Source organism: Crotalus tigris, unplaced genomic scaffold, assembly GCF_016545835.1.
Source record: "Crotalus tigris isolate CLP2741 ecotype Arizona unplaced genomic scaffold, ASM1654583v1 scf7180000018940.2059657, whole genome shotgun sequence".
NCBI classification, from domain to species: Eukaryota; Metazoa; Chordata; class Lepidosauria; order Squamata; family Viperidae; genus Crotalus; species Crotalus tigris.
The window spans coordinates 107,467-127,308 of record NW_024097284.1 but is presented as its reverse complement, the minus strand read 5'-3'; the positions used below and the strand labels follow the sequence as shown (position 1 = coordinate 127,308).

At 37.5% G+C, this 19,842-nt stretch overlaps 1 protein-coding gene across 1 annotated transcript in view; it reads right to left on the bottom strand.

Moving 5' to 3' along the window:
* Positions 1-4,537: 4,537 nt before the first annotated feature.
* LOC120314515 (cyclin-dependent kinase 14-like) overlaps positions 4,538-19,842 on the bottom strand; it is a gene marked incomplete at its 5' end in the record, with an annotated part of 111,429 nt that continues 96,124 nt past the window's right edge. The window contains one exon of the mRNA XM_039357703.1: positions 4,538-9,056. The remainder of the gene's footprint in view (positions 9,057-19,842) is intronic.

Sequence of the window (19,842 nt, the reverse complement as noted above, 5' to 3'; positions counted from 1 at the left end):
AAATGCTGAAGAACTCTAGGCCTCTGACAATGAGATGTTTCCCCCTTCACACCTCCCTCCATGTAGACATGTGTAAACAAGTGTTGCCATATATGTTTGGGAAGCTTCTTGATTTAGCTCTGCAGGGTCTGGAGTGTAAGGATGGCTGTATCACTGGTAGAAGAGAACCCCATAATTATGCAAGATGATTGTTTTCTCACTTCCGTGCTTACAATTTTACTTTACTACTCTTCAATGAGATACATTTTAAGCTGCAGTGTTAAGTACTACATTTGGTGTACCAGCCAGTAAGTGGGAATGAGAGACCCTTTATCTTAGTTGATTATGAAACTGAGCAAAAAGACATGTGATGTAGGTCTGAACGTTTCTGTCTGAGTTCTCTGTATAAGGACTTTATATAAATAGGAAGCAAATAGGAGATACTAGCAATTAGGTTATTGGAAAATATCCCAAGGGTGAATTAATACCATAATATTCACCTGCTGAATAATTCACCATATCTAAGGATTTTACATCCTTAGCAATCTTAGTAGTTTAGCCTAAGCTATAGCTATATAAATTAAATGCTATGTAGACCAGGACTTTTCAACCAGTGGTACGGGTACCACCTGTGGTACATTGACACCTGGAAGGTGGTACACGACCATCCTAGAAAAGTGGTAGCGGGGGAGGAGAATGAGCTGAACTGGTGGCAGCACCGCATAAGCCTGAGCGAGAGATGGCTGGAGCTGCAGGGCTCAGCGGAAGCGCCAGGATCAGTGCCGCTTTCCAGCTGATCGGCACTTCTTTGGGGCTGTCACGGCTCAGTGGAAGTGCCAGGATCAGCATCGGGCTCCAACTGGAGCTTGGTGCTGATCCTGATGCTTCTGCTGAGCCCAGAAGAAGCACCAATTAGCTGGAAAGCAGCACTGATCCTGGCACTTCTGCTCAGCCCAGAAGAACCACCGATCAGCTGGAATATTGCAGCATCTCCAGGGTCTTGTGATTTACATTCAGATGCTTGGCAACTGATTCATATTTATGACAGTCACAGTGTCCCAAGGTCATGTGAAGTAATCAAACCTGCTGCAACCACCCAGCAGACAAGGGGAATAAAAACCAAACACCCCCCACCCCATCCCCACTTCCAATCCTCAACAGAAATGCTCACAACAATGAAAACCTTGGACAGAAGGAAGAGCGCTGCCGGGCAGGCAGGCAGGTGTCTTGCTCAGCTGTGGCTTGGGGGGCACTTTTTTCAGTGCCATTGTAACTTCGAACAGTCACTAAGCGAACTGTTGTAAGTCGAGGACTACCTGTACTTTATCACTTTTTTCCCTTTTTTGTTTTTTGGGTCATCAAGTTTTTGACACCTTGCTAGGCGACTGGTGGTATTCGGATGTTGCCATATCCTAAAAGTGGTACAATGGGTGAAAAGGTTGAAAAGCCCTGATCTAGACCTGTCTCTAAATATTGTCTTCTTAACTATTTCTTCACAAGCATCATATGCCAAATGATGTATTATGAAGACATAGCACAACTTTTACTCTTGTATATGTAGTCCTCATTTACTAACTACATTGGAATTAAGAACTTTGTCACTAAGTGATGTGGTCATGAAGTGAAGCATCATGTGACTGCACCAGACGTATCAAGTTAGTTCTACTGCGGTTGTTAAGCAAATCACCATTAATTGTTATATCCTGTGACTGTGATTTGCAATTCTTGTGGGTTCCCCATGGGTTTTGCTTGTTTGAAGCTGGCTGTGAAGTTTTCAAATTGTGATCATGTGACTCCAAGACACAGAGTGGTTGTTGTCAATGCATACTGGTTGCAAAGTACAAAATTGTGATCACATAACTGTTGGGATGCTGCAATTGCTGCAAACTTGTAGATCAGTTACAAGTCTTTTTCAGTACTGACATGCTGAACAAGGTAGTCAGTAATTGAGGATTATATTTATAAGCAGAGATGTCACAATATCTTGCCCAAGTACATAAGAGGCAGAACTGATGCAGGTTCATTCTCTGCTCCTGCATCTTTTTTGAGGACCCCATTTATTGCCTTTGAACTGCATTTCATTCCCACCTCAGATCTGTAAAAAGTTTGGATTAGTCAACTCACATTTTTGCTTTGGTGCTAATATCAGTGCAAACACAGAACTTCCGAAAGTTAGAATTTTACTATTGTTGGAATTACCTAGCAAGTGCAGAAAAAGCTTTTTGCTGACAATATTCAAAGGAAACTGAAATCCATCTGAGTCTGAAGTAGGGCAGTCTTAAACAAAAACCTTTTACTCGAACTGTCTGGCATTGCAGTGAAGTACATAGCGAGTGGCTGTGTTGAATTTGAGCATCCTCTTTTGTTTTCAGCAACAATTTCACCCAGAACCTGAGTAAGGAAGGATGCCATTCACAGTTAAACTTTTTACATTTAATGATAAGGATGTATAAAAATAGAGTTAAGCTGCACTAAATCTGAGCATCAAAGTTTACAGCAGAATGCAAGGAGAGCTATGTTCTCCACATTACAAAGATTTGTGGGGATGCCAACTAGTTAAGAAAGATTTCTTCTCATGTCCTTTCCAATCACACTTTTGTCCTTGAAAAACTAACAAGAATACTAATATTAGGCGCCTGAATAATCACAAATCTCTGGCTTTTTTTGCAGAATAGCATATCCTACTTGGAATCTCTGAGAAAAGTACATGATGGGACTTGTGTCTTCAACTATTGTGTTCAGTATGAATAGCTGCCAATAGACATGATACAAACATTGTTCACAAGGAAAATGGTAAATATTTGGCCATAATTTCTCTCTCTCTCTCTCTCTCTGTGTGTGTGTGTGTGTGTGTGTGTGTGTGTATGCCATATGTGTTTTTTTAAATAAAGAGGCTCATCAGTGGTGTCCTGATTTCTACCTTTTATTTTTTATCACTTTTATGCAGTAAAAGATGCAATATAAGCTTCTCAGAGCTAATGCCCTAAAACAAACTTATGTTAGTAGTAAGTAGCAGACTGTGAATCATTCTGCTAGGACTGACGATGGCCATTATTCTCCAAAACCGTATTAACCTAGTGACCACAAATTCCTTCCCTGAGGATTAACTTTCTTTGGGGAGGACCAAAACTATCATAGCTAAAGTGCAATAGCAACCAGGCCACTTAAGAATAAATGGGGGGGGGGGTATTAGACAGAAAGAAGCAAACTGAAACCAAAATACCCCTTTGGCTAAAAAACTGCTGTTTTTAGGGCTGTCTTTATTTGTGCTTAAAGTCACTGATAATTTTTTAATTTGATGTAAAATTGAATTTTCATTGCATTTCTACGTTTGACCACATTTTATTTTGGAACCTAAACATCATTTGTCAGCCTGAAATGGGATTTACCATCAATTGAAATCCAAACATTATGCTTTACTATATGCACTTAAAATTACTTTTCTCAATTAAACACAAACATTAAGCATAAAGCTTTTGCTTTTTATCTCTCATAGTAATCTTCAAATAGTTTATGTCATCTAGGCATTGAAGATATTCAATTTTACAACTTTCCCCCAGGCTATGGAGAGTAGGAAGGCTGTCACTGCCATTTCCTGGTGTACCTAAGCTGTCAGCATCCAGATGTGAGAAAATGGGCTGAACTTGAATCCTTGGAAAAAAGAAGTTGCTCATAGTCCTCTGTCGCTGCCAGAGATATTCCTTGATGGGCAGGTATTATGCATCAGGGAGATTCACCACTTAAGGGACCTTCTGGGCTCACAGATCCTGCTGGATCAGCAAGTAGAGGTTGTGCCAGAACTAGCTTCAATAGGTATGGTCTTCCTGGAACAGAAAACCTGACTGCAATGTAACTCCTGCCCTTATCATCTTCCAGTTAGATTACTGTAATGCAGCCTATTTGGGTTGCTTTTAAAGATATTGAGAAACTACAGTTGGTCAAAATACAGCAGCCCCTTCCTTGCATTGGGAATATAATACATCAGTGTAGCACAATCTGCATCTTAGAAGGCTATAGGTATCTTCAGGAATACTGCCTATTATGAATATCTGCCTGACCAATTATTATTTTCCAGGGAGAATCTTCTGCAAATCCTGCACTTTGGGGCAGTTCAGAAGGGAGGAGTTGAAGTGAGGTGATACAACTTTTCTGTAGCAGTGTCAATCTTGTAGAAGAGCCTTCATAAGGAGATGATTATGGTGATGGTAATTAAAATTTATTAAATTCATATGCTGTTGGTTCCCAGCGTCTCTGGATGGGGAAGATCAGGCTGCTTTTCCCTTTGCTGATCTTTTAGAAGCTCTTGAAAACCAAATTGTTTTAAAAACTTTTCCTTAATGTTGCCATCTCTACTATTAGTTACGTTTATTTCATATTGTATAGTTTTTGCTTTTGTTATTATGTTAGTAATTGCTTTATTTTTGCCATATATGTTTTAATTTATATCTCTTCTATGTAAGCTGCCAATTATGCCAATTATGTTAAGATAGAATAAGAACATGTTCATTAAAAACCCCCCTCTGAATTATCATGTTTTTTAAAAAAATCACATGGAACATTAAAATCCTGTTACACTTTATTAAGTATCATATTAAATGAAAACAGTTGACACTTGACAAACCATACATTGTTCATAGTAAGACAAATTACACATTGAATACAAACAATGTAACATTTACTCAACCATACTGCTGACTAAGCTGTCATTAAAGTATGTGGCTATATTATGTATATGTATTTAATATTAATATTTGATTACCAAACCCCTGTTAAAAAGAGCACATAAAGAATCTCAACTAGGGAAAATTTTGTAGGTAGCACTGCAGAACTGCCTGTTCTGAGATTAGGGAATATCTTAATGCAATCTTTCAGTTTTTGCTCTAAAAATACTGCAAGGCAACAACATAGATAAGTGCCTCTTTTTTTGTCAAAAGAAGATTTGTGTCATGATCTGGTGAAGAATGGAATGTACTTCTATTTATATGGTCTCCATATTCCACATGAATCTGTACAGTCCAAATCTCATTTATTCTATTAGCTTAGAAAAACAGTAATAATATATTTTTGAGAAATATTCTATATTCACCATATATTTATGTCCGTGTGTGCACACATTCAAAAGATCACATTGCCTTCACTGCTGAGAGGGGCAACATTTCTTATTAATCAAAAAAATTGGAAATATCTATTCAAAGGTCATTTACATATTGAAAGCAAGACTGATCCAAAGCTTCCCCAACCGTTGTTATATATTTCCTGTGCTTGTTTAACCGTATTTCTAACAGACAATTTATACATTATTTGCAATGACCCAGGTGCTCTGCATATTTGAGCTGTTCAGATGGGAGTCATATTGAATCAATTTTCCAATGTAACATTGGTAACAAAAACCCTGTAGACCAATTTTCTATAACTATTTCTACATTTCTCATATAGTAGAGTTCCTCTTATCTTTTGTTGTAAGGTGATCATTTTCTCTTCTTAGGTTTCAAAGTATCCCCTCTCTTCTCATTGAGAAGCTTTCTAAAATAAGGAGTTCAATTAAAAGAATTGGATGTATTGGAAAGCATTTTTTCTTCTAATACCAACCAGAGACGTCCAATGCAAGCATGGTTGTTTTTTCCATGGCTGTCATATTCCACTACTAAGTCCTTGGCCACTCCGATAGCACTTCAAAGAAACTATTATGTGGAATGGTTAGATTGCATAGTATTTACAAATGGGCTAAGACTCCATCCAATTAATCATTCAAATCTTATTAGAAAAATAGGGAACCCAATTATGGGAAAACAGCAGATATGTATTTCAGTAACATATATACCAGGTCACAATCAACATATACACTGAAAATTAAAAATACGTAATCTTGAATTAAGTACCAGAAAAGTGGATAAGAAACTGTACTAAATTTTGGCTCTTATTGAAATTCTGAAAGGCTCAGAGTTGTCATAAACATTACATAATTAGGAGAAATAGGAAGTACAAATGATATGGCAGGATCTTTTAGAGTTAGCATACACTCCTGTTGTAGTCAAAAGCACAAGTATTAGATGCAAAATCCATGCACAATCACAAACAGTTGCAAAATGTAAAATTCCTTGTTATGCATTGTTCAGAATCATTCAGAATTGCCTTTCTATTTCCAACATAAGAGTTGCATGGTTTTGCCTAAACCGATCTGCAAAGAAATAAGAGTAATGAAATGGCTATGTAGGGCATGATGAAAGAAGTAACCATATTTTGACTATAATCTAACCTGGAAGATACTTTAGGGTAACACTTATGCAGGTTTCTATTATAGGCTAAAAGAGAAGAAAGGTGAAAATAAAATTGTATAATTACTATTTGCCAAATTATAGATTTGAAGAAAGAAGAGCAGAACACTGATTTTTTTCCCCCAAGCAGTTTCATAATTGCACTGCACAATGTTGGATATCGCAATATAGGTACATACTTCTTTCTATTTACATTCCAGTGATAATTTCTCATCACTGTCACTAAAATTAGAACCATAATAAAACTTAGCCAACTTATATTTATCCACTTCAAGTAATTGATCTTTTCCCATAATTTTAGTTCCTTAAGGAAAACCATATAGTAATTTTAAGAAACAAAATAGAGGGTTCTTTCCCAGTGCACCATTTTCTTTTTAGTGTATATGTGTGGACTGATACTAAAGACAATTACACTGGATTCGACAGAAAAGAACAGGGGCAACTAAAATAGAAAGGATATTGAAAAATGTGTGGATTTGGTTTTTATACATATTGTCTTCCATGTACAATGATTCCAAAACCCTTACTTTCTTTTGAATTTTGAAACATCACCTAAAATAAATCTTGATTTATTTTCTGCAGATTGCTTTAGTTCTACTAACTTCTAAGGGTTGTGATTGTGCTTTGGAGAAGTTGCAAAAGGAGCCACCAATGACTCCCTTTTTGTTTTTCATGTGTTTCTTGGTTGGTTAATTAAGATGAGAAAATTGAATTACTAATGAATCTACTCTTAACAGATGGATTGCCAGCCTTCAAATCCTAACCCCCCCCTCCAATCCTTTTATATCAAGAATTTATATTAGAAGTGAAATTCAATAATTATTTTCAGTCTGTAAGAGCTGATATTTTAGTTGATTGGCATCTCAATGACATTAAGAACTATTTTTGAAAGACAAAAATCTAAGTATATGTCTTAAACATTTGATTTATTGTGAATAATAAGGTGCTAGGCATTTAGTCCATTGAAGGAAATAACTCAGTGAGTTACTTTTTACATGATACCATTGTATATTTAACATAGAGAGAAATGGTTTCCATTTCTCTTTAAGGTATTGCAGGAATTTACAGAAATCTATCTTCATTTGATAGTTTTGTTTAATTCTCTAATTTTCTTTCCTCTTCCATTATTTACAGTGCTGAGATTTTTTTTAGAAAGTCACCTTGAAATAATTAAATGAATATATGATTTAATTTGAAAAATACCACACAGAAAACAAATAAAGATTAAAGCATTTTTGTTAAGTCCAAAATGTTTCACTGGATTTTCTGATTACTTGTTTCCATGGCTATAAAGTTTTAAAGAAAGGTGGCAAAACTGGTTCTGGAAGGACAGAAACATTTATTTTAATTATATAATTGTTGGGAATAGTGTAATAATAAAATCATACTGACAAAAATTCCCTTGTATTAAAAATTAGTATTTTGCAAAATCAAGTATTTGCCAGATCCAAGTAATAACATGCTTTCAATTTACAGAGCAAACACAAACTATAAAACATATCCGTTTTCCAGATTTTATTTATAAAAGTATTAAGATGCCATTATCGAATTTATGTATGTATCTATGTATGTATATATGAATGAATGAATGAATGAATGAATATTCTTAGGCATCTGTTATACTATTTCAGGGGAATTTGTTCTTCCCCATCTACGATAACATTCTACTAGTCACGTTAGGGTGGTATGTAGTAGGCAAATCCAATCATTGCCTTCACTAGTTCCATTTCCTTTCCACCCTCTTTTAGAACAGGGAGAATAACAATCCATTATTAATGAACAATCTACTAATTATACAGGAAAACCAGCTGTATGGAGATGCATAATATAGTGCTTTTCTCCCTACCATCTTAATACCTTATAAAAATAACTGGAAGAGTCCTTTGATTAGAAAAAAAAAGTATTTTGAATTTGGATTCAAAATTTGGATGGTTATTCAAGGCTAATATTTTTAATGGCTCATTCAGCAACTAGTCATAGTGTTACTCAGCACTGTCATAGTGCTTTTCCAAATGTAAACTCATTTTTTTCTTCATCTTCTCTAGTTTCCTTCATAGAAAATGTTGTTGAAGCAAGACGTATGGACAAGTTAAAATATAATCACAAAAACAGTAGAGCATTAAGTCCCTTTTTTCACAAGGGTGTAAAATATCTGAATATATATATGCCCATTATACCACTTTATTCAACATAGGCAGAATACCCAAATTCTAGCTAAGATGCATTTATTGCCATGGTTAAATTAAAGAATATTACATTTACTAGCAATAAAAAAATGAGCAAAATTATAAGACATTGACTTTCACAACCAACCTGTTACCTGTTTCAGCTTAGAATTCTGATAAATGAAAAATGAGCGGGATTTCCCAATGAATACATACATTGTTTCATGCCATGACTGTCTTTTAGCTACAGATAATATAAAGAAAATTGTGAACACGAAAGGTGTTGCCTTACTATATTTAAGACATTGCTGGTGAAACTAAAATATTTTCACACAAGTATTTATACCGCAGTGAATTAAAAGCAATAAAAACAAACACAAAAGACTGAGAGAAAAAAGCCAATTATGCCACATATCAATAAAGCAAATAGCTTAATCTTCACAAATGTCTCTCAAATCACAATGTATCAAAATACGTGCAGTACTTTAAATAAACTGAGAAGGAGTGGGGAACCAGATCTTGTCAGCATAATTTTTCTTGTGATTGAAATCCAACAAAGGAAGCAGATAATGGTGCCTTTATAATGTTGACTATCTTGTTTGTATTTTTCTGTCCTCTAGTCTGGTGATCTTAATTCCTATAATGAAACAACAGAAATTACAGTAAACATTATGATGAAAGGTTGTTCAGTAATGATAAAACAATGGTATCCTGCTCTTTTAATGTTAACCAAAATAAACATTAAAAATTATATAAAAAAAATTAAGGACAAGATTCAGATTTGCAACCCTCTCTTCAAAGCCAAATGCCCAACTCCCTAGACTTACAGCAATATTTTATTCATTAACTATAGTTTATGTGTCTCTTGATTCAATAAGCCGTAAAATAACTTACCACAGAAATCACTACCACCCCCGCAATGTTAAAATAAAAACCATCCAGCCGTAAATCAAATAAAACTGAAGCAACAATTCTCCACCAAAGAAAGCTGTAACATTCCGTTCTGTAGTAGGGAGGCTCCCTTCATCACCAAATGATTATTAGACTTTCTGTAAAAGCCAGATTTTAATGACTTTATGGAAAAAATGTGCTGAGAACCAATATAATCACACAAAGAACACTCTTTTCAAAAAACATCAACAAAAAATCCCCCCAACAACAGGCATTCCTTCATGGAAGAGATCTCAACAGAGTCCACCATTTCCAATTCTATCGGGCAGGCAGAAGTACTGAGAGAACAGTCCTATAGATACCCAGGTCTTCTGAAGGTTCAGTTTTAAAGCAAAAAAAAAAAAATGTTAAACTGCATCCGAACTGGTAGCAGTTGAGTCATGATATAATAACAGCAAGTTCTTGTCACTATATGATCCACTGCATTCTGGAAATTTGATCCTTCTAGGTAATCAAATTTGATCCTTTCAAGATCAGCCCATTATCTGCTTTGCCAAAAAAGTAAGAAATTCCCAAGTGCCTGAAGAAATATATTTTTATATGAACTAGAGTTAATAATAAATATAAGGGTTGAATTAATTTTATACTGCTATTGTATGGAACATTTTCCCCTCCAAAGTTTATTTCCTCTTCTGTTCAATTTAACCACTGTATTTATATAGTTTCTTACTGTATTGTCACAATGCATAATTCATTTTGTCTATTTAATATAGTACATTAATAACATTATAATTTTTTATTTACTAGTGGATAGGGAGACAATTTATAAAACTATGTACATACATTTTATAGAATAAAACATTTTGTCTCACAAATTAAATAAACATTTTCTTACTCCATCTTATACTTAAAATACTGCTGTGTCATTGTGCAAAATGGAGAGAAAATTTGATTTTAAATATTAACATTAGTTCAAGTAATAAGAAGGGAAGGGGACATTAATTTCAGAATATTTGCCACTAACTTAAAAATGTTTTAGAACTAGAGTTTACTAGCTCTTTTTGCACAACCATAGCTCCTAAAACAGAATTTATCTGGATATTTTTTTTTTCCTGAAGAACTGAATGGGGCAAGGCTGTCCCAGTGGGTTAACATGCAAAACACACCACGACTTTCACAATGTGGCCTACTTAGTACCACTGCTGCATCCTGCAATCACATTTTATTGTTCTTTTAAAAAGCAACTGATAACAAATACATGGCACATTTCTCCTGTATTTAATATGCCTACCAATTAGATTCTGTTAGGCTCACTGTAAATGCCACTATGCCTGATATGCTCAATAGTAATTTTATTTTTGCTGATAGTTTACTAAAGTCATCTCTGGTGCTATTGAAAATTATTTTATTTTTGACTCCATGCAAGTTTTTTCCAACACATATTAATGAATTAGATAACCAATCACATAACACAACTTCTTTCTGACCCACATTGGCCTATGAACCAGTTTTTTTGAAAAAAATAATTTTCTTAAAACCAACTGTCAGCATCATGTGATGAAGAGATGAAAAATGAAAATGAGTAATCCTGCTGTGCAGGTGAGTGACCTATGAGAGACAGCTCTGCCTGGTAGGATTTTTACACGTACCATCAGACACAGACCAATTGATTAGATCATCTTATTCTAGCCACCAACCAGGCTCCAGAGACTAATTAGAGAGAGTACTGCCTGCACAGACACCCCATTGACACCTAATTTGCTCAGCCAAGGCCTTTGGGGGGAATTTATTATCTCTGCAGCTGTACTTCATGCATTTCTGATTTGAGACAGAGGCGAGAAGCACTTACTTCATCATGCTTTTGAACAAACTGAATGTAAGAAACTTAAACTGCTAAATACAGGCAGACACAAATTAAACCTGGCTGGCCTTAATCAATTCTGCTTCCCTCCTCAAATTCATGCTGTATATCTGATGTAGATCAGCACACTGCCTTATATATTCTCTACTGATAGCCCAACCTATCAAAAGATTGTCTTTATTTAATTATATGTTATTTCATACTAAATGTTTCATGTAATATTTAATTATTACAATGGCTTGTTTATGAATTTCTTGTTAAAAGTAATGTTATTCTGTTTAATGTTCAAGGAGTTTTAAATAATTTTGTCAACATTTATAATAGCTAGGTTTTCCTTTGAAGCTGTAGAAATATTATCAGCAAGAATGAATTAATAGATGGGTTAGTAGTGGTAATTTGCCCACTACTCAAGAAACCATTTTTGGATCTGACTGCTGGACAATTTTTTCCAGTATCTAACCACTCTTTTTGGGACAAAAGTTATGGAGAACATAGTTGGACAGAAGTTACAGCAGTCCCTGGATGAAGCAGATTATTTGGATCCCTATCTGTCAGGCTTCAGGCCTGGGTATGGGTCAGAGAAAGCACTGGCTGTATAGTTGTATGGCACATTTGGAAGATCTCTGGCAGCAGGGGTTGTGCACCTGCCCTTGCTCTTGTCCCAAAGTGCTTTTTCCAAAAGGCAACTGGACTTTCTTGGGGGGGTTTTCCTTTGAAATATTTCACTTCTCATCCTAGAAGCTTCTTCAGTTCATCAAAAAAGAAAAGTAAGTCCAGTTGCCTTTTGGAAAAAGCACTTTTGGGACAACCATGACCTGGATGATTTAGAATTCACAAATATTTGTCCTTGTTCTTCTTGGTGACTTTCAATAATATTCCTCGTAGTATCCTTCTAGATCACTCCAGGTAGGGAGTGGATGACAGTATATTCTGCTGATTTGCTTACCCTGCTAGGGCAGTACCAGTCCATGCTGATTGGGACTGACAGATCCCATTATTAGTCTCTTTGTGGGGTCCAGAGTTAGATATTGTCTCTGTTCCTATTTAACATGTACATGAAGCCGTTGGATGAGATATCATCAATATACCATGACACATTAGATACATTACTTCAATATCCCAGTTTTACAGTATTATGTCAATATTATACCTCTCCACTCTGGGAAAATTAAGTGATAGTGCTGAAGACATCTCCCAGTGCCTGGAGGTTTCAGGAGTCTCAATGGGAAACAACAGTTTTCAGCTGATTCCTGGAAAGATTCTTGGATCTGAGATTTTATTTTCTTTGGTTCTGGATGGGGTGACACTGTCCAAACAGACCCAGTGCACAATCTGGAGACCCTTCTAGATCACAACTCCTGCTTGAAGAACAGGTGGCAATCTTGGCTAAGAGGGCTTTTGTGCAACTTAATGTTGTGCACCAGTTATTCTTTCCTGGACCATTAGGCTTTACTCACAGTTAGTCATGCTGTGGTCACTTTTAGAATGGAATACTACAATGCACTCTATATGGGATTGTCCTTGAAAAATATCCAGAAGTTTCATCTGGTGCAGAATATGGCTACATGGGCAGTTATGTGCATCCAGGGATCATGCACATTACACCTCTTATCCATGAGATACATTGGTTGTCAGTTTGTTTTTGAGTGCAAATCAAGGTGCTGTTTTTGACCTTTATAGCTCTACATGGCATTGGACAAGGTTATTTGAAATAACCTTGGAATACTGCATCCAGTTTTGGTCACCACGATGTAAAAAAAATGTTGAAACTCTAGAACGAGTACAGAGAAGAACAACAAAGATGATCAGGGGACTGGAGGCTAAAACTTACAAGGAACGGTTGCTGGAATTGGGTATGTCTAGTCTAACGAAGAGAAGGACGAGGGGGGACATGATAGCAGTGTTCCAATATCTCAGGGGCTGCCACAGAGAAGAGGGAGTCAAGCTATTCTCCAAAGCGCCTGAAGGCAGGACAAGAAACAATGGATGGAAACTAATCAAGGAGAGAAGCAACCTAGAATTAAGGAGAAATTTCCTGACAGTTAGAACAATTAACTAGTGGAACAACCTGCCTCCAGAAGCTGTGAATGCTTCAACACTGGAAGTTTTTAAGAAGAGACTGGACAGCCATCTGTCTGAAATGGTATAGGGTTTTCTGCCTGAGCAGGGGGTTGGACTAGATGACCTCCAAGGTGCCTTCCAATTATTATTATTATTATTATTATTATTATTATTATTATTATTATTATTATTAGAAGGACCACCTCTTCCTGGTTATATCTACCTGTCAAAACAGGCTGAACAGGAATGGTATGTTGTGGTTCTTATCTACTAAGGAATTATTTCTGGAGGCATGCCTTTTCTACTGTGGAATCTGTCCTACTGAACATCATTCCCCCTGATGTGAGAACAGTCTCATTCCTAGTTGCCTGCCAGAAAGTCCTTAAGATCTGGTTTTTCCATCCACCTTGAGAATCCTATGGTGACCCTACAGGATGGTTGTGTGATGTTAAGTGATTCTCTCAACATCTCAACATAAAACTTAATGTTTATGATGTTTATTATTTTTATGTATTGCACTCGTTCTAGCATCATGGTTTATGAGAGGGTGGCTATATCTGTTGTTAAATAAATAAAAATATTCAATCCTGTCTGGATGTAACTATAAATAAATAACTATAAGAGACTGAACCTGAATGGTTTTATGTAAAATGTTTCCTCAGATAAGAATATAAGATGAAAGTTAAATAAATCTTGTTGTTTGGGACTCATACAGAAATTGATTGATAGTGTATTTGTTTGGGTCACGGCTTCTAATAATTCTTAATTTTTTGAAGAAATTGAAATTATGAAACATGAAGCCCAGTTTTAAATTTTACAATTATACATATCAGCCTTCATCTCTCTGGATGCAAATATGTATGTTTATTTCTATTAGCTGAACAAAATAAATATTTTTTAAAATAATTTTTTTTCAGTCCTTTGGTAGTATAACACCAGAATGTCACTTTATATATAGTCATTGCCATGTCCTATTTTTGTTAAAACTATTTTAAATAGATACATTATTTCAATATCTCAGTTTAACTATTATAGTCAGCATTATACCATAAAACTGGAATGTCAGAATAATATATACATCTAAATATGTTAACAAAATTTTATTCTTAAAATATATGGCTTTAATTGTGTTCTTTATTTAAACCTGCAAGCATATCCTTCCTAAGCATGTTTATTTGAAAAGAAATCTATATGACATCAATTTGACATAATGTAAGGACCCACCCCACTTTGCATCTTAAGACAGAACTCTTGGAATAGTTCTTCCAAAAGGAATCCTTTATTAAGAGAAAATGGTTGCAGGCATGCTAGACAGGACTTGGGGTCCAAGCTCTCCCATTCAAGGTTTTAAGGGGTTCCCCAGTAGTCCCACCCAATCAACCCCCCTTCCCAGTGATAGTTTCAAGTATCACAATTCCACCCCGTTTCTTCTTTCTTCCGTCTGGATGGAGACTTCAGATAACTACATGAAAGGCAAATACTCTTCTTTGTTAATGCTAATGTTCTCTGGTGTTAACGCTTTGAGGTTACAATAGGTTACAATAAACACACATTCAGCATTCAGCTCTTTGAAGTCTACTGAAGGAAGTGAGGGCCATAAAGCCCTTTTGTTCTCCCCCTTCTCTCCCTCTTATGGCAGAATCCAAAGAAGGCAGAATTGGGAGTTTCTATATTTGATAATTAAAGATGAAATATGATTGGATTCTGACATCCGGCCCCTCTTAAAAATAAGAGAGATCCACCTGAAAGAAAATCACAAGTATAAAATTTAGTCAGGCTTGTTAGGATACTCTGTGTGAAACTTCTTCAATAGCTTCGGGGCTCTGACATGACGTTTATGGACCCACTCATTTTGTGAGGGAGGGAGGTGTTTCCAGGCACCTCGGTACTGAGTTGCTCCATGATATCTCCTAGAGTCAAGGACTTCCTTTATTTCGAAGTGTTGTTCACCCTCCACCATGATTGGCGGTGGTGGGGGGGGGGATTTTTGGCCGTAGAGGTGACTGATGCTCTCTTTTCAGCAAGCTGCAATGAAAAATTGGGTGTATTTGCCTGAGGTTTTTGGGTAATTCCAATTCTACTGTTACTGGATTTATTATTCTTTTAATTGGAAAAGGTCCTATATATTTTGGTCCAAGTTTTTTACAGGGCTGTAGGGACTTTAGGTATTTTGTAGATAAGTACACCATCTCTCCTATAATGAATGGTGTAGGCTCACCCCTTTTTTTATCGGCTTGTGTTTTGTAAGCCTGCCTAGCTTCATCTAGTGCTTTTCTGACTATTGGCCAGGTGTTTTGTAATTTTTCCATCCATCCTTTCAGCGAGGGGATCGTTGGTTCGTTTGGGGTTAATTCTGGCATGGGGTTGAAACTTTGACCGGTGGCTATTTGAAAAGGAGTGTAACCTGTGCTGGAGTGGACTGCATTATTGTAGGCAACTTCTGCAACAGGGAGTAAGTCCGCCCACTCGGTCTGCTGGAAACTAAGAAAACATCTTAAATATTGCTTAAGTACGGAGTTCATTTTTTCAGCCCCCCCATTTCCTTGAGGGTGGTGGCTAGATGTCAGTCCCTGAGTGGTTCCTAAGAGGGATAAAAATTCCTTCCAAAATGCAGACCTAAATTGCACCCCCCTGTCAGAGATGATGCGTTGGGGTGCCCCATGCAATCTGTAAATGTGTTGGATGAAAAGTTTTGCAGTGGGAATCTTTTGGCAAGGGATAAAATGCACCTGTTTGGAAAACAAGTCCGTGACCGTCCAGACCACAGTATTCCCATTGCTTTCTGGCAATTCCACTATAAAATCCATGGCTCTTTCTCTCCAGGGGGCTGAGGGACTTGCCACTGTTTGCAATAGTCCTGGCACTTTCCCTTGCAACCTCTTTGCCGTGGCACATTTTGGACAACTGGCTATATAACTTTCAATGTCCTTTTTCATGGATGGCCACCAAAATTGCCTTTTAATTAAATGTAAAGTTTTTACAAATCCAAAATGCCCTGCTGATTTTGTGTCATGGCAAAGGTGCATGAAAATTACTCTTTGAGTTGTTGGTATATATAACTTTTCCCCTATCCAAGGCAACCCGTCTCTCATTGTGCACACATTTTTATTTTTCTGGAACCAATCATCTGTTTCCAAACTTTTTCTGAATTCAATTCCAGTTTGGCTGTCCGGTTGTGGTTTTAATTTGGCTTGGGTTCTTGTGGTTACTGGTGCTGCCAGTTGTGACTCTGCCATTATTGGTCTAGAGTCTGTGGTTCGTGCGCTGTTATATTGGGGCATGCGAGATAATGCATCTGCCAGGAAGTTCTTTCTTCCTGGTAAATGTTTGAGCTTAAATTGGAATTGGTGAAAATGCTGGGACCAGCGGGCTTGTTTGGGATTGAGTTTCCTGGAAGTTTTCAGGGCTTCCAAATTTTTGTGATCAGTCCACACCTTGAAGGGGATTTTGTTGCCTTCCAGGAACTGTCGCCATGTGAGTAATGCCCAACGTATCCCATAAGCCTCCTTCTCCCATACGGGCCAGCGCTGTTCTGGTTCCGTGAGTTTCTTGGATGTATATGCACAGGGTTGCAATACTGCATCATCATTTTCTTGTAATAGCACAGCCCCCACTGCCACATCACTTGCATCTGCCTGTATTATGAAGGGTTTGTCCATGTCTGGGTGCCTTAGTACTGGTTCGGCAGAAAAAAGTCTCTTTCGTCTCTCAAACGCTGCTTGGCACTCCATTGTCCATGTTAGTGGCTGGCTAGGTTTTACTGAGGATGTTCCCTTCGTTTTTAGTAAGTTAGTGAGGGGCAAGGCTATCTGTGCAAATGAGGGGATGAATTGGCGGTAAAAATTTGCAACGCCCAGGAAACTTTGTAGTTGCTTTCTTGTGCGGGGTGGTGCCCATTCTAATACTGCTCTGACCTTCTCTGGGTCCATTTCAATGCCCTGTGGGGATATGCGATAGCCTAGGTAGTCTATCCTTTCCTGGTGGAATTCGCATTTTGAGAGTTTGGCATATAGGTGAGCGGCTCGCAGCTTCTTTAAAACCGCTCTGAAAAGTTTGACGTGTTCTTCTTTTGTTTCGGTAAAGATAAGAATGTCGTCCAAGTAAACAAGGACCCCCTTAAACAGGTGTTCCCTTAGAACGTCATTGATTAGTTGCATAAAGACTGCCGGGCCCCCTTGTAATCCAAATGGCAAGACTTTGAATTGATAGCACCCCATGGGGCAGTTAAATGCAGTCTTCCATTCGTCCCCTTCCTTGATTCTCACACGATAGTAAGCTTCCCTTAAGTCTAGTTTAGAAAAAATTTTCCCTTTCGATAGGTGTGACAGCATGTCTTTCATGAGGGGCAGCGGGTATAGGTTGCTTTCACTGATTGTGTTCAGGGCACTATAATCCACGCATAAACGTAAAGAGCCATCCTTCTTCTCTCTAAAAAGGACCGGGGCAGCCACTTTATGCTTAGCTGGTTCAATGAAACCTCTCTCCAGGTTTTTTTTTATAAATCTTTCCATTTCCTCCTTCTCCTTTGGGCTCATGGAGTATAATCTGGGTTTCGGGAGTTTTGCCCCAGGCTGGAATTCAATGGTACAGTCTGTGGGTCGGTGGGGGGGAAGCTCATTCGCCCTCTCCTCACTGAAGACTTCAGCAAGGTCCCTATATTCCTCTGGTTTTTCTGTTAATCTTTTTTCCTCTCCTATGGATGCTTTTTCTATTCTTGATTCTGGTAGCCTCTCTTGGGGTTTTAAGTCCATAGGGTCCCCCTTCGGGAATTTGATTTCTGTCGTCCTCCAATTTACCCAAGGGTTCCATTTTTTCAACCATTCCATCCCTAGAATCATTGGGCATTCCATACCTGGGGTCACCACGACCGTTAAGTCCTCTTCATGGTTGCCCAGGGAGAGGTGTATTGGCAGAGTGGCTAGGGTAGCTGGCACCCCCCCTGCTATGGATCCATCTAGCTGGCCAAATGAATGAATGAATGAATGAATGAAGTCCTGTCTAATGTAAGGACCCACCCCACTTTGCATCTTAAGAAGACAGAACTCTTGGAATAGTTCTTCCAAAAGGAATCCTTTATTAAGAGAAAATGGTTGCAGGCATGCTAGACAGGACTTGGGGTCCAAGCTCTCCCATTCAAGATTTTAAGGGGTTCCCCAGTAGTCCCACCCAATCAACCCCCCTTCCCAGTGATAGTTTCAAGTATCACAATTCCACCCCGTTTCTTCTTTCTACCGTCTGGATGGAGACTTCAGATAACTACATGAAAGGCAAATACTCTTCTTTGTTAATGCTAATGTTCTCTGGTGTTAACGCTTTGAGGTTACAATAGGTTACAATAAACACACATTCAGCATTCATCTCTTTGAAGTCTACTGAAGGAAGTGAGGGCCATAAAGCCCTTTTGTTCTCCCCCTTCTCTCCCTCTTATGGCAGAATCCAAAGAAGGCAGAATTGGGAGTTTCTATATTTGATAATTAAAGATGAAATATGATTGGATTCTGACACATAGATAAGGGATATATATGTCAAAGTGCTTCATAAAATATTCTTTTCTAGATATTTTTCATGTGACGTTTTAATCAAATGGTTAAAATAATAATATATAGATTGCATGTTCATCCAAACATCTAGACAGAAAGAATAATACAATTCAAATCAGTCCTCTACCCCCTGTGGCATGTGGAAAATTGTTTTGGAAATTATATGGGAGATCAATTTTAGAGACATTTCCCACATTCAGGAAACCATAATTTTTAAGATTAGGAAAATACAGTACATAAATGAAATACACATAATCTTTGACTCACGACTGTAATAGAGCCTGTCTATTATGGTCAGACGTTGTGATAGCCATTAAGTGAAGTGCCCATTTGCCTCACTTATGACCTCCCATTCCTGCTCTTTCCAATGCAGTCATGAACGAACTGCACTGGTTGTTAAGGTGAGCATGGGGTACCTCAGGGGTCCCAGCGGAGGCCCTGGGAGACTTAGTGCAGGCCCTGGCTCAGGCCTGTCAAGGTTCCTCCTGTAACGATGGATTTGCAAACTTCTCTGTACATGAAAAACTACAGATTTAGTGGCAACTGAAGAAAGGTGCCAAGAGAATCTTCAGCACTGCTGGATATTACATAATAAATTTTATTAAGAAAGCTTCTAAAAAAGTTTAAAATATATCATTCTCATACTAAGTCCTCTAAAGGGCATCCACAAAACGATAATGCAATTACTGAAAAAAGGACAGACAATTTACTTCCTCCAGGTCACACTGAAGCACGGTGACCACAACTTTCTCAATAATCTTCTGCAAAATGGGAAGACTGGACACTGAATGAAAATTATCCAAATACAGTCGATTCCAAGGATGGCCTCTGGAGAAATGATGGACAACTGTCTCTTTCAAAGCAGGTAGAACTATCTTTTCCTACAAAGAGGTATTAACCCCTGATTGAACACAATCTTAGGCCACTCCCTGGAAAGACTTGACCAACTAGCAGGGACATGGATATAGAACAGGACTAATAAACTGAAATTATTACCAGATAATTGAGCAAAATTGTGCCTCAGTCACTTTTACAGAATCATTCCAAAACTTTGAGTCCAACTCAGAGCA